Genomic DNA, 12,756 nt, shown 5'->3' on the forward strand with positions numbered 1-12,756 from the left:
CAGATGCTGGTGGGGAGGAAGAAAGGAAGACTAGGAGAAGCACTCATGGCCCTGTTTGCTGCACCCAAGTAAGCATGGATCTGTGGACAGGCACAACCAGCTGGAGCTCGAATGTCACACGGGGGGGCAGCACACGGAGTGAAGGTGAAGTTTTCTTGGTAGCTATCAGGAAAACTGCAGACCAGACTATGTCAGCATCTCACTGGGAACAGTAGCACCTCTGGTGAGTCAGTGAGCTGTGAAGGCCTCATGATGCTGCCCTAGCTACTGCAGTGTGATCGTTCAGGTCACAGCACTGGGAACCCCCCACTTTGAATCAAGGCATGGCTGGCTCCACACCTCATAGCCTAGATGATCCTGAGCAGTGTCCTGAACATATCTAAGCCTGTGTCTTCATTTGTAAAGTGAAGATAATATTTTTTTTACATCATTCTGCTTTGGGGAGGATTAAGTAAAAGAATGTATAACCAATGCTTTGTTTATTGCCTGATAATATTGGGTAAGCACTCATTAAATCACAGCTGTTATTACTTATTACCAACATTATTGTTATTAACGTGATTATTATTATTTTATGACTAGGTAGCTTTCTGGTTTTCTGCTGTGCCCTTCAGAACTTCAGTATTATGATTATTGCTTCATTCTTTCAACAAACGTTTATCATTTATTTTTTAAGATTTTATTTATTTGAGAGAAATAGGGAGAGAGAGCAAGCACGAGCAGGAGGGGAGAGGCAGAGGGAGAAGGAAAGGGAGAAGCAGACTCCCCACTGAGCAGGGAGCCCGACATGGGGCTCGATTCCAGGACCCCAAGATTACGACCTGAGCCGAAGGCAGATGCTTAACTAACTGAGCCACCCAGGTGCCCCTCAACAAATGTTTATTAAATTCCTACCAAATGCAGGATACTGAAATTATCGGCATTGAAAGGTGAATAGACATGTTGCAAGATCTCATGTCTAGCTGAGGAAACTAGACTTTTTTGCCTCTTTGGGAACAGTCTATTAAAAAGTGGTATAACTGAATCTCTATTGCTTTGTCATATGACCTAAGTCAAGGAAGAGTCGTGTTGTGCTCCTTGGGACAGTTTGCTATCTGTGTATTCTTTGTTGAGCATCAGTTGGACCTTACTATGGATTAGAGAGACAAATCAGTGTTGCCAAAATTATCTTAAGTGGCAGTACGGTGGCAATGGTAGTGTGTGGTTTGTGGCAAATGGGGCTTAGCTGCTGACTTTGCCATACCTCAACTGTCTTCCCTCTGAGCTGCCTGCAGGCTCCTGAGAAGGCGGGGCTATTTGTGCCTCCATACAGAAGATTTCATAAGTTGCTCCCTTTGTTCCAACCATCCATCCCCGACCGGCTGCAGAGCAGCCTAATCTCCCAACTTGGCCTGTATGTCATCTCCTCTAGGAAACCCTACTGACAAACTGGCCCCAAGGCCGATCACTGTCTATAAACTTCTGTAATTACACAGGAAATACTTTTTGTTCTTCAATGATACATGTTTCTATCTTTGCACTAGTGATAAATCTCTTAGAGATAGAAACTATTTCTTACCGATCTTCTATCTCTGGCACAACAATACCTAAGACATAAGCGGAAATCTAAAAAGAACTTTGCAGAATAGGCGGGTGAATGACTGAATTAGTGTAATGATTATAGTAGTACAGATATGTAGGATTAATTATTCTACCCTGAAACTTTTCCTGCATCATCAACAGTCTGTGGAAGTGATCTAATTTTTTTTTTTTATTTCACGATCTTGATTCTCTTACTCTAGCCAAACTGACAGAACTATCCCCTACCTACTTCTACTAACCAATCTCTGAACATCCAACTAAATGTTTCAGAACCTAAATACCATCCTCCCCAGATACTTCGGACAACTGCTGCCAGACATTCTCACTCACCTACAAACCATCTAGATTTGTCATCACTTTTATTTTCCTATAAGCCCCAACATTCTTTCTGCATTACTTCCAAACCTGATGGCAATCCTAATTCTCTTCCTTCTCCCAACCCTCCAACCTTCCACCTGTCTTGACCCCATATCTCCTCAGTTGATAACCCTGGCCTCAAGCTTGCTCCTCTTCTACTCTTCATTAATCTATTTCTCCTTCAGCATCTTTCTCAGTTTTGTTCAAGAGAGTTGGCTTTTATTTTTCAAAAACAGTCATCACTGAATTTCAGCTGCCCCTTCACCCAATACATGTTCTTTTGTTATTAATCTCTTATCCCTGTCCTCCTCCCGAGGCTCTTTTCAGGCCACATTTGGATGTGCACAGGTCTTGCTTATCCTCGCAAAGTTATCACGATATTCCACATGTTAATCCAACTGCCACTCGAGATTCTCCTACTGTTCATCATGTCTAAATCCATGGGGAAATTCCTTATTCCCTTCCAATTTGAGACTTAATTGCAGTAGTAACAAGTAATTAACAAGTCAGTTTCAGAGTCAAAGCCAAAGTCAACTGCTTCTTCTCAAGATTTTGACTTTTGGTCCTGCCCACTCTCTGTCTTCAGCACTGCAGATATTGACCACTTTTTTGTTTGTTCACTTCCCGTCTCTAATCAGTCATTGATTCAACACCATCTTTCTGGTTCCATTATAACCAAACAACACTCAACCTGTATTGTAAGCACTGAGAAATATTCAATTTGATATGAAAGCTCTTAGGCAACTAGTGCAATGTGTGGCACATAATAGTTCCTTAAATATCAACTCTTTATGTTTCCTCTTCTCTTTGTCCATAGCAACACCATGAGATTTTATTTCACAGGCAGAAACTGAGTACCAAAAGATTGATTAAATTTTCCTAGCTTTTAGGGCTAATCACTGACTGTATAAGAACCAGGAACCAGCGGTTCCATCTCCAGGTACAGGTGTACTAGTTGTCCATTTTACTTTTCTGCTGCTAAAGTATACTTTATACCATGAAATTTCATTTCTGCAAACTCCAGGGAGACTTCCAGATTTAGCAATTATTTGAAACACAGGGAGTTCTAACCATACGATTGGTAAATATGCCCCAGTTTAAAACAAACTAAGAGATGCAAAGACAACACGAATTTGAAAAACAGAAAAGAGCACTGGGTGTTATTCTGTATGTTGGCAAATTGAACACCAATAAAAAATAAATTTATTATTAAAAAAAAAGAAAAAAGAAAAACAGAAAAGAATGCATTACTTACATTGCAAAAAGATACTTATTTACCAAGGGGGACCTCCTGATAGAAGTACCGCTAAAAAGTGCAGTAGATTGTTACTTAAAATCTGATGTAAATTATACAATTTGTATAATTAAATACACATATTGTTGTATAAATATTCTGTCATTTAAAAAAGCATTTAATTGGGCAGCCCAGGTGGCTCAGTGGTTTAGCACCACTTCAGCCCAGCACCTGATCCTGGAGACCCGGGATCGAGTCCCACGTCAGGCTCCCTGCATGGAGCCTGCTTCCCCCTCTGCCTGTGTCTCTGCCTTTCTCTCTCTCTCTGTGTCTCTCATGAATAAATAAATAAAATCTTTTAAAAAAAAAGCATTTAATCTTCAGAGTTTGATTTACATAAAAACTTTTCAAAACCATCATGTGAACCATGAGGTATGTGGTGACACCCTACAAGTAGGTGCCACAGCTGGGTGCTCAGCGAGGGGTGCATGCACCAATAAGATGACATGATGCTGACTTTGTGAATCTTATTACAGTGCTCTCTGATAGCTTCACCACTGACTAGCTTGGCAACCCTGGGAAAATTATCTCACCTCTACTAAACTATGGTTGATGCATTTATAAAATGGTGATAATGCCCTAGAATGAAAAATAATGTTTATCTAGTGCCTGATGTAATGCTTGGCACAATATAAAGCTGTTTTCCTTTATTTCTCCTCTACTAGCCTCTTCATGAGAGTTTCTGAAAGCGATCTCCCTCTAGTCCGTAAAGTTAACACTCCCACTACAAACCCTACAGCATTTCTTCAGAAATCACACCTCTGTTCTTTCACATGTTTGTAATAGGAAAAAAATAAAAGGCAATATCCTCAATGCCCAGCTATAAGGAGTTGGTTAAACATACTTTGAAACACCCATTTATGTGAAATGGTCCATTCTACATGAAATGTTAATGTGGATTTTTTTATTTGTTAGTATCAAGAGCAATTCATGATATATTAATTGAAAATGACAGGTGCAAAATAATACATACAATATGATACTAGGCACATATATATATGCATATAGGCACATATATATTTACACATAACAACATATATCATAACTGAATTCTATATAGTTGGACATTGAGGATGTTTCTTTTTGTTTCTTCCTATTATAAGCAAGCTAAAGAACATAAATTCAATTTCCTAAAAAAAAAAAAAAAAGTTTCACACAGTATGGAGATTGTACTTTAAAATTTCAACTAAAAATTGTTATCTCAATGTAGAGGCTCTGGGTGGCTCAGTGGTTGAGCATCTGCCTTTCACTCAGGTCTTGATCCCGGGGTCCTCCCACAAGGAGCCTGCTTCTCCCTCTGCCTGTCTCCACCTCTCTCTCTGTCTCTCATGAATAAATAATTTTTAAAGAATTTTTAAAGAATTTTTATCTCAGCATAATGGGATTCTGCTTGATTTAAAGATTTTTTAAAGTCTATATTACTTAACTTTTCAAAAAATAAATATATATTACTTGCTTAATTTTAAAAAATTATAAAAGTGGACAAAAACAAGCAAACCCTATGTTCATTGTACTACATCATATACTCTGGCAGGTCAACATACCACACATATATCTCTCATGCACAGGTGACATGCTGAAAGTCTAAATGGCAAAATACAGCAATTCCCTTTTTAGACTCATACAAGTATCTGTTATCAATGTTAATTTATTAATTGCCTTTGTGTTTATGCAAATTCTAAATGTGACTAATAGTTTAAATACCATTACTAAATCATCACTACAGTCAATATACAAGTATTGATGTAGCTTGTATTCGTAGAGGGGAAGAAAGCATACAGAGTCAAACAAACTTGGAAAATCCAAACAGAGTCTTTTATTAGTGGCTCCTAATGACCCACAATGAAGGCTAAACATCTTGGCTAAACAATTATCTTTGAGAATTGAAATGTAAACAGAAAAAAAATTCACTGTTTTCCCTTACCCTGTGTGGCTATTCCTCTCAGGCAATAACAAATCCACATACATTCCATCAATTTTTTAAAGTTTCTGTTGCAACTTTAAAAGTTGTCACTTTCTTATTTAGAAAACAAAATTATGTAATTATATATCTGTGTACCCAAACAAATGGCCTTTCCTCTAAACAAAATCCAGTATGAAACTATGTAAGAAACCATCAACTTTGTTCCTAGAACCAGGCATATAAAATGCCTCTGAGTGTTATTTCTTATTTTGCTCCTTCTACGCATGGTTGCTTCTCAAACTTTATCATGCCGCTTGGCAAAATTTGGGCATATTTATCTGCATGCCAGTCTGTAGAATTGTGTCCCAAGAGCTGTTCAATGGTAGAAGTTCTGGTGCTGATTAAAAGCCCTAGAAATAAACTGTAAAATGTGTGGAGGTCTCTCTGTGTGTTTAGAAGAAAGGGGCTTCCCCAAAAACCAATTTCTGCCTTAACACTGGGCCCTAAGGAAATGAGATGAGTACAAACCGAAGAAATCGATCTGGTGCCTTTATAAGCCCCAAGCTGCTAGATGAAAGTCAATGAGGATACCATTTGTTAAAACTCAGAACATTATAGTCTCATAGACTTTAACTTTGATGGACATTATTTTTAGACTAATTTCCTACAACTATCATGAATAAGGAACCATTTCAGAATCCTCCCTTTAAGAGTTACAAACTCTTTATTATAGAGATAGAATTAAAATAAATTTCTTTCATTTTATTTTTCTAGAAACATCAACCTGTGCAAAGATAGAGACAAACAACATTGCCAAAAGCAAATATAACTTCCAGCTGCTGGTATTAACAGTGTATCAACTTTATTGCCTTGCCTTGGGACTCTTGTTGCCTACTTACTAAAGAAATGACACTTCTTAAAAAGTGCAAATGTTCTAACATGGCACTCATAATAAATGGAGAGAAAAGCACAATAAAAAAGGAAATAATAAATAATTATATTAAACCCTGTAGCCCTTTACTTGGCCATCTGTCTTCAATTTCAGGCATGTTGATTTTGAGTAGTATCCCATTGTAACCAAATATAATAGGATAGGCAAGCTAGCTAATGGACTACAACACATCCCATCTTTAATGTGATGTATCACTAAGGCAAAGCCACCCAAGATGCAAGGCAGCTACTGTTTTTCTGTGTAGCTACTAGTTTTTAGTACAGGACCCTGGGGAAAATAGTAGCATCATTTATCCCTGTGTCTGTTGTAAATTCTCAGACTGCTGCCCTACCCGTTTTCTCCCTTCTTGACCTTAATCTTCAAAAAAAATGAAAGATGTGGGGAAGCTACAAAAAAGATGTAGGCAAAGGAGAGAGAGGTAAGATTTGGATTCCTCTGAAAGAAAAATATATGTTTATTATTTTCATCACCAGTCAGGATTTCTCAGTAAATTGTAAAATCAATTTTCCCAACATGGAAACAGTCATTGGCCAATGTAATTAGTGATCAACTGTGTCTTTCTGTTTTCCTCTCCAGAAACTAAATCTTTTCTTCAGAAAATACCTATTTGGCTTATGTTTTTAAAGTTTATTTAGAATATGTATAAAACAAGGGGATCCCTGGGTGGCTCAACAGTTCAGCGCCTGCCTGTGGCCCAGGGCATGATCCTGGTAGTCCTGGGATCAAGTCCCGCATCGGGCTTCCTGCATGGAGCCTGCTTCTCCCTTTGCCTGTGTCTCTGCCTCTCTCTCTCTGTCTCTCATGAGTAAATAAATAAAATCTTAAAAAAAAAAAAAGAATACGTATAAAACACTATTCCCTGAAGTGCTGCATTTAATTTCTCACTTGTGAAAAATATTGAAAATATTATTAGAAATGAAATACAGTGTGTTACAAACTAGGGAACTTAAGAGGTTGCACTGGAGAGCAAGAGTCTCCTTAATCCATTTCCATTTGTGTAAAGAACAGATTGAGTGATTCTGACTTAACAGGATAGTTGATTATAAAGCTCATTAATGTAAGAGATTAAGGATCTCTTCCTGAATTCATTTCCTTCTCTAACTGACTTTACCTTTTCCATCTATTCCACTTTAACTATTCAGATGAAAAAGCATCCTCCCTATTCATTTGAGCTGCTTTAGAACAGAAAGTGGATTCCTCATTCACAAGAGCTAAGAAGAAGTATGAACTGCTTCAGGCTAGAATTCTCCTTTTTCTAGGGGGGGGGGGTTCTTACTTGTGCACATCATTCTTATGCAGAGTGTGGTAGGCAGAATTCTGAAAGTCCTCCCTACAGTGTGCACACACTGCAGACTCCCTCTCCTTGAGTGTGAATGAGATTGTGAATATGATGGATTTCACTACTGTCATCCGATCACATTATAGTAAATGTGACAAGTTTTTGCAGGTGTAATTAATGTTCCAAATCAAATGACTTTTAGTAAGAAAAGGGGAAATGCTGAATAGCTGTGGCCTAATCAAGTGAACCCTGAGAAGGGATGAGTCCATCTTCAAAGAAGAGATTCAAAGTGCAAGGGCTTCTCCTGCTGGCCCTAAAGGAGCAAACTGCTTCCTTATAGAGATGGCCAGATACAGGAAATGGTGAATGGCATGTAGGAGTGGAGAGTGACCCCTATCTGATGGCCTGTAAGAAAATGGGAACCTGAGTCCTATAGCTGCAAGAAACTAAAGTCTTCCAAAACCTGAATGAGTTTGGAAGACCCTGAGTCTGAGATGAAATCAGAGCCGAGACTGATACCTTGACTTTAATCTAGTGACATGATGAGCAGAGGACCCAGGGAACTTGTGTCTGGACTCCTGACCTATGAAAACTTATGAGATAATGTTCTATTTTGTTTTAAGTCACTATACTTGTGGTCCTTTGTTATAGACAACTAATACACACAGCACGTGAATCCATTCAAGGGCATTGTAAGGTGTTTGGTAATTAATTTCCCCCAATCAGCAGCTTTACATTCATTTCTCTGAACTGTCACTATTTGACACAACTCATGATAGATACATAATAGCAGAGACAAACTCATTTCATCTTTGGAATATTTAAGCTGAAACCTAGACCCCTCCTATTTTATAGATGAGAAAACAGGTTCAGAATAATTGACTAGTAAACGGTTACCAGTAGAAAGTCAAAATTAGAAAAAAAAATTGATATCTATTCCAAAGTCCTTTCCACAATGGTTGACAACTAAGTCTTTCCACAATGGTTGAGAACTAGGTTAAGATTTTCAACTGTTTAGTTATAATGAAATTAATCCCTCCCACTTCTGTATTGTGTTAGCACTGTTCTGTGTGGTTGATCTTTGTATTTTCTGTAGCACCCAATATGATCTTTTAGAGTTGTAAACTCTAAAAAAAGAAACTCTTTTAGAGTTTCTCACAGTGTATCATATCAGCAGAGTACCTTGTAACTGTCAAGTATTTAATGAATATTTTGTGAATTAGTGAATGACTTTAATGAGGCTGTATAGAAGGGAGAGATAAGTAGAAACATTAGTCTGTCTATAAATTATAATTGAGTGGAAGAATAGGGGCAGGCAGTTATGAAAGCACAAAGGCTTTACAACCAAATGCCTTAAAAAATTAAGGTTTAGAGACATATTTACAATACATACTGATGAAATACTTAAAACACTAATATAGTCAAACAAAATCACCAATTAGAATCATCATAATGAAACAGAATTCCAGGGCTATGATTTCACCTAAAGCTTCAGCAGTATAATCATCTTTCCTTCTTGCCTCACGTGTCACTCTTTCTATGAAGACTGCTATCTCAAAAATTAGATCAATGTGAAAAAATGCCTTCACCAATCTCAGGTCATGCTAACATCTCTTTCAGGGGAACTTCAACAGTATTCTAGATGGGAAATACATAGAACCCCAGATTAGCCTCTGAATTCCTCAGCTCTTGCTTTAATGAGGGATGTTCATTGATTGAACTCTACAGTTTTCTGAAGGTTCTCATTATGTAATTGGAAGGAACATCAGGAAACTTGAGATTACTTGAGGGAAATTACTAGTTTTCCAATTCTTATCCTCAGGGTCTAATGTGAGGTTTCTGTATGAAATGGGAGTAAATGATGTAATTCACTCCCAGTGATTCCCCAGTTGTCAAATGCTCAGACCTCAATGAGGTTGGCGTTAGCATCTTATGGGAGATCCAGGCATTCGGGGGCAGCAGTACTGAAGGCAGACTAGCTCGTGGAATATGGCTGTGTGAAACATAACCAATTTAAGAAGTCACTGTTTCTTACTGAGGATCTTGAAGATTTTCTGTCTTTCTCAAGTCTAATATCCTCTTGAATAAACGACATAAAAATGTATGCTTCCTAGAGCAAATTTTTATTTTGCATCCACCAAGGTTTTTATGTAAGGGGAAAATGCTGACATTTGCATTTGATTTATTCTTAATTTCAGAAAAACATGACCAATAAAAATGCTATTGAAGTGTGAGTACAGTAATTGAAGGACAAAATAAGGAAAAGGACCAAATGTCATCCAAAACAAACTATTCTGGAATGGTATTTACTCCAGTGTTGGACTTCGACATAAGTGAGCCACAAACTGAAGGTCCAATCTGGAGTAGATAGATTACCCTGGCCCCAAGGCCCAAAGGTCACTCTTAGGGCAGCAATCCAGGAAAAGAATGCTCAATAAGGCTCTATGTCAGAGACATGCAGACCCTGTTTGTTAGTTTTTTAGTCCTGGTTTTTAGTCTTGAACTCCTAGAAGGAACCATTATTCGTTGATATCATATGGATATGCTTTATCCATAAAGCAATCATTTGCCAAGAGCAGTAGAAGTGTTGGCTAACATGGTAATCATATTGCAATACATAAATGTATCAAATTGACAGGCTCTACATCTTAAACTTACACGTAGATATATATCAATTAGATTTCAATTTTCTCTAAAGGAGCACATTAGTGGCATGAAAGAGCAAAAACTATTTACAAAGATATTTACATTATCACAATTATATAAGTAACACATGGCAAGGATCTGGTAAGTCTATCAAAAACTTCAAAATAAGGTTGATAGAGGGATCCCTGGGTGGCGCAGAGGTTTGGCACCTGCCTTTGGCCCAGGGCGATCCTGGAGACCTGGGATCGAATCCCACATTGGGCTCCTGGTGCATGGAGCCTGCTTCTCCCTCTGCCTGTGTCTCTGCCTCTCTCTCTCTCTTTCTCTCTCACTGCGTGCCTATCATAAATAAATTTAAAAAAATTTAAGGTTGGTAGATAAAATACAGGATGCCAGGTCACATTTAAATTTAAGATAAATGACAAATAATTTTTTAGCTTGGAAATACTGAATTAAATATTATTCACTGTTTATCCGAAATCCAGTTTTAACTGGGCATCCTGAATTTTAATTTGCTAAATCTGACAACTCTCCCAAAGATATTAGATGAAATCACTCTGGATTTCCCAGACTCAATATTTTACCCTTTAAGTAATTAGCTTACATATTACTTGAAAAGAAAACAAACAAACAAACAGTAGCATCAATAGTCATTTCCTAATTCCTTTCTCCACTGCTCTGGACAGAAGGTAAAGGTCCAGTAACAATTATCTTAACAAGTGCAGCTAAAATACTAGAACAGCATCTGGTAGCTATCTCAACCTAACTCTTAATCACCTTTAATCAAACACTTTTAGGTGGACATTAAGGATGTATTTATGAAGTACATAGTATAATCTAACACTCTTCCATGCTGTGTCAGCAGAAAATCAAGATGCAGTCTTTTGGTGTAAGGAGCTTAACTAAATTCATGTTAAGGAGTGGGGTCCATTCAGAAAATAATAAAGGACTGCAACTTATCCGGTGTTAAGTGTGTGCTATACAGACTCATTTATTTATTTATGGATCAGTAAGAGCCATTGTCAGGCCTTGTTGAGAAAAGCATGAATAAATCAAAGTCTCTTGTCTTATGGTACTTCCATTCTAGTTGAGAGTAGATAGAATAGAAAAATGAATTCACAAGGAAATGTCTACTAGTAATAGTTTTTATGATGACTATAAGAAGGGAGGTAGTGGGTAAACATAGATTTGGGGCAAGCAAGGTTTTCCCATGCAAGAAGAAGGAAAAACCTATAAGATTGTGGAGAATCAGTCTTTCAGCAGAGAATGGAGGTAGTATGAAGACCCTAAGGTAGAAGTGGCCACAGCAAGAACAAGCTTATAGAGGAATAGAGAGAGGGCCTGAGTGGCTGAGTCAGCAAGGGGGAGGGGGAGACAGGGCCATTTAGGTCAGGATTTTGTTCTAAGTATCATCTAAAGACAGTGAAAGATTTTAAGCAAGAGACAGTATCAAGAGCTGTTTTAAAAGAAATCATTCTTGCTGCTGCAAAGATATGGAATTGTCTGCACACAATAACCAAGAAAAAGTGGAAACAGAAGCAGTGATGGATAGACTATGACCCAAAGCAGAAAAGGCAATAGTGGTTCATCTCAAGTTGGAATGAAGATGGGGATAGAGGTTATGTGTGAGACATATTCTCAAGGCAAAGTCAATAGGACTTGTTGATGAAAAGGTCGAAATCAAGAGTTCTTCCTAGGATTTTGGCTAGAGCACCTGGATAAATAACAATATCACTTATTGAGAGGGAAAAATCAGGTAATCAAAATTCTAAAAGTTTGAGATGACTTGAGTTAGCCAAGCAGATACATTAAGTTGGAGAGAGTTCTTCCCCTCCAGGAAGAACTTGTGAGTGAATGAAGATTTGCCCTTGAAAAAGGATTGGATTGAAACGGTTAAGGGAGGAATGTTCTGAATTTCCAGCAGAAGGAATAAAATTAGAAGAGAAAATGAGCACAAAATGTGGTTGGAGGTGGAAGAATAGGAAATTTATGTTGGGGAAAGGTCAGAGGTAAAATCAGAACTGTCAGGTAGGATTAGTTTATGGGGACCTTCAACAGGAAGAGTTTAAATTCTTCCTCTAAAAAACCATGGAACCATTGCCAATTATAGAGTAAGCTGGAATAAATCTCAGTTCTGTCTTGTTCTCTATTATGTCCCCAGTTCTTAATACAGAGTTTGGTACATGACAAGTGGTCAGTTTATTAAATGAATGAATGGAAAATGAATGAATGATTGTAGAGCTAAGTGTATTTGCACAGAGTGATGGGTGGAGAAATTAATGAAAGGGTTGGCTCCCTATTTCAAACATCTAGATTTTCATATGAGGAGATAAAACCTTTGTATACTACAGAGGCGAAGAGCAGAAAATGGAGGTGTCTTATTATACGGCCCAACATGGTAAAATGACAAAGGTAGGCAGGAAATTCAAGCTTAGTCTATTCAGAAAGTACAAAACATTTAAAATAGCACAAGAGATTTCTTTGTTTTTTATTAGTTTAAGGTAGAATTTAGTTATTCATCAGTTGCATACAACACCCAGTGTTCATCACATCACAGGCACTCCTCAATGGCCATCACCCAGTTACCCCATCCCTCGACCCGCCTTCCCTCCCACAACCCTCAGTTTGTTCCCTAGAGTTAAGAGTTTCTTATGGTTTGCCTCCCTCTCTATTCTCATCTTATTTTATTAAATAGCACAAGAGATTTATATTAGAACGATGAACTTGACAGAGAATGTAGTTGG

This window comes from Canis aureus, chromosome 13, assembly GCF_053574225.1.
Source record: "Canis aureus isolate CA01 chromosome 13, VMU_Caureus_v.1.0, whole genome shotgun sequence".
Lineage (NCBI taxonomy): Eukaryota > Metazoa > Chordata > Mammalia > Carnivora > Canidae > Canis > Canis aureus.